The following is a 3,510-nucleotide window of genomic DNA, read 5'->3' as shown; positions in this document are numbered from 1 at the left end:
ACACACACACACACACACACACACACACACACACACACACACACACACACACACACACACACACACACACACACAGGAAGAACAGGATGGTTCGGTTCATCTAGGTTCACACTGTGAAACACTGAGGTCTCTGCAGGTCCAGACCCGGTTCTGACAGGTCTCTGTATATTTTATCTGATGTAATTCAGAACCAAACAGAATCAGAACTTTGAGTCCAGGTTTTATGTAAAGCTGAAGTTCTGGTGCTGCTCGGCTTCACATCAGAACCTTTTAAGAACTTTATAATTAAACATAAAATAAAAAGTTTGTGTTTTTTCCTGACAGGAAGTGAATAAAAACATTCAGGAACATTTGGCACCACAGACGGGTCAGAACCTGGACCCGGTTTGGACTCAGAACCTCAGTGTTTTTGACCAACATGAACACGTCTCATTCATTCTGATGAAAACATGAATTCATGTCACAGCTGCAGGAGCTCTTTGTTCTGATGGGGTTAGCGTAGCTTAGCACAAACACTGGGAGTGGAGGGAAACTGTTAGCATCCATTAGCTTCACAGAGAATTTAGCCTGAAACATTTGATTTGTTTCCAATAAGTTCAAATATTTGAATCTTTTTTCTTTCTTGAGAACAAAAAGGTCAAAGGTCAAAGGTCAAAGTTCTGATGAAGACGTGAGAATAAATTCATCTGATGTTCTGTGGTGACACACGCTCTTCAGCAGAACCACGAGTTCCACAAAGACCCGAACAAAAGTTCTGCTTCCTGTGAGTGGTGTCTGATACCATCCATCAACCTGACTGAGCCTCAGAGTGACCTTTGACCTCTGCTGTCTGTTCACCCTGATGATGGGACTGACCTGACAGAACACACACACCATGGATGGATGAAGGTTGAATGAAGGTTGGATGATGGTTGGATGGATGGATGATGGTTGAATGAAGGTTGGATGATGGTTATATGATGGTTGGATGATGGATGGTTGGATGAAGGTTGGATGATGAATGCTTAGATGTAGGTTGGATCATGGTTGGTTAGATGAAGGTTGGATGATGGATGGTTGGATGATGGATGGATGATGGATGGTTAGATGAAGGTTGGATGATGGATGGTTGGATGATGGATGGATGGTTAGATGAAGGTTGGATGATGGTTGGATGGAGCCAGCCTGAACCTGAGGCCTGTTTCCTGTCTGTCTGTGATGAGTTCAGGGACACTCTGTAAACCTGAGGTGCGAAGGTTGGAGGAGGCGATGGAAAAAGAATGTGATGATGTTGTGTGTCTGTGTGTGTGTGTGTGTGTCCTTGTTTTTGCTATTGGTGGGGACAATTTTTCAGGAAAATGCAGCCTCTTGGGGACTTGATGCTCCTTGTGGGGACCGGGCTTTGGTCCCCTTGACTTGTGAGGCTGATTTTGGGTGGTAGGTTTAGGGTCAGGTAGGTACCTGTGAGGTTAGTTTTAGGGTGAATGGTCAAGGTTAGGATATAAAATTACATAAAAACAAACAAACAAACAAACAAAAAAAAACGGAAAGTTCCCACAAGGATAGAGAGATATAGTGTGTGTGTGTGTGTGTGTGTGTCCTCACAGTGCAGTGTTCGGCGTGTGTGATGGTTCATTCCGTACTAAAACATGCAGAACACAGAACATTGAACAGATACTGAACAGTTAGTTTTCTCCAAATGCAGTTTTTCTCTTATTTCAGTTTTTTTTATGTGTTTTTGGTTTTTTACACAGAACACGACAGAACCAATCGCACCAGGTCGGACATATTGCTTTAAACCACCAAAGTCTGTATATATGTCATGCATGCCACATAGATGATATCATGTTTATACAAAAATAACACCAACGCCTATTACTGGGTATCATAGTAATTACAGAACAAAAACCGTTTCAGTCTTTTTTGCAGTTAAATAATATTTATATCTTTATATTTATATCTGATATCTCCTCACACACATATCAAAGATAAATACTCAGAGGATATAAATATAGAAGTAATTAGGACTTGCAGCTGTCACATTCCAGTTTGTTTGAAGCTTTTTTTTATTTTGGAGCTTTGAAGATGAGCAGGTTCTCTGGAGACTCTGCCGACAGGAAGTGGCGCTGCCGACAGGAAGTGGCGCTGCCGCCGCTCCAGTCCTGATGGCAAACTGCAGCGAGTCCAAAAACGAACAAGTCAGAAAAGCAGGTGCAGGTTCAGTCCAGGCTGATGGATCAGAAGAAACGGGTCGGGCCGGTCTGAGCAGCCCCACACACCTGCTGAGCCGGTGGTTGTTAAAGCTATGCTGCGTGCTGATTGGCTGGTCGCCCCTCTGCAGGTGGGACAGTATTTACACACAGGTGTTCAGCAGGAAGAGGAAGTGATGTCACGAGAGCTTCGACTGTCCCGCTCTCCTCTCAGGAACAGGTCCTGGATCCTCTGCAGCCGTGTCCCGCCTCAGGCTCCACCTCAGACCTGGTCAGAACCGGACTGGACCGGACCAGGTTTTTATTTTTACCTTCTTTGGTCAGAATTTAAAACGATGTTTTAAACATTCAATGAACAGAAAACTACATCTGGAAGCAGCTGGAACCAGAGACCCGGGTCAGACGGGTCCAGAATATCAGGTGGGTCTAATGAAGTCCGTCTCATGTCCAGGTTTGATCCGGTTTTTGGGTCAGACTGTTAGCTACATGCTAGTTAGCACATGTAGCAGGAACCACTGCTAGCTACATGCTAGTTAGCACATGCAAACAAATGAGACTTCCTGTTAGGTCCAAGCTTGTTTTGAGTCAGATTTCTTTGAGAAGTGGGCGGGCCTTCGTGGACCACGCCCCTCACTCTGAGGCGGAGCCTGAAGCAGGACGCAGCTGTGACTGGACCTGCTGACAGCTGAGAACAGACTGAGTCATGTTTGATGCAGAGAACCAATAAAAACCTGAAGCCTCCTCACAGCTGGACTGCAGCTGCTCATGGATCCAGATCTCAGTGTTCGGCGTCACAACATCTCAAAGGAATAATGTTCATGTAAAAAAAGGGCTGATGACACGACATTAAGGTTCCAACTAAATGGCCGACAGGAAGTAAACAAGTTGCTGCAGGTTTCTGAGCCCTAACATCAGGATGACACACGTGGCAGAAATATTCAGAGCTGTAAAAAGACAAGAGTCCACGGTAGATACTGCTCATTCATGTACGCTGCTGTCACCAAACTCATCAGCCTATACATATTTATTCATATATCTCCAAAATATTAAAAAGTACTTAATATAAAAATACAGAAGAATTGTAAAAAATGAGCAAAACATTGAGTTTTATATGAAAACCATGCAAGAAGTATTCCTTAGTTAGTTAAATAGTAACTCTAAAGATGGAGGAAAGAAAGGGAATGAAAGGGAAGTGGTGGGATGAAGGCGAACTGCCAACAACACCTTTCATGTAAACATTGTAGAGGTCCTTCAGACTTGGTTCGGCAGTGACAACTGAAGATTTTCTCTGGTATTTTTGGTCATGTTTGGAGTGCCGTGC

The sequence above is a fragment of the Austrofundulus limnaeus genome, unplaced genomic scaffold (genome assembly GCF_001266775.1).
Source record: "Austrofundulus limnaeus strain Quisiro unplaced genomic scaffold, Austrofundulus_limnaeus-1.0 Scaffold127, whole genome shotgun sequence".
NCBI lineage: Eukaryota > Metazoa > Chordata > Actinopteri > Cyprinodontiformes > Rivulidae > Austrofundulus > Austrofundulus limnaeus.
Note: the sequence above shows the minus strand (reverse complement) of the source record.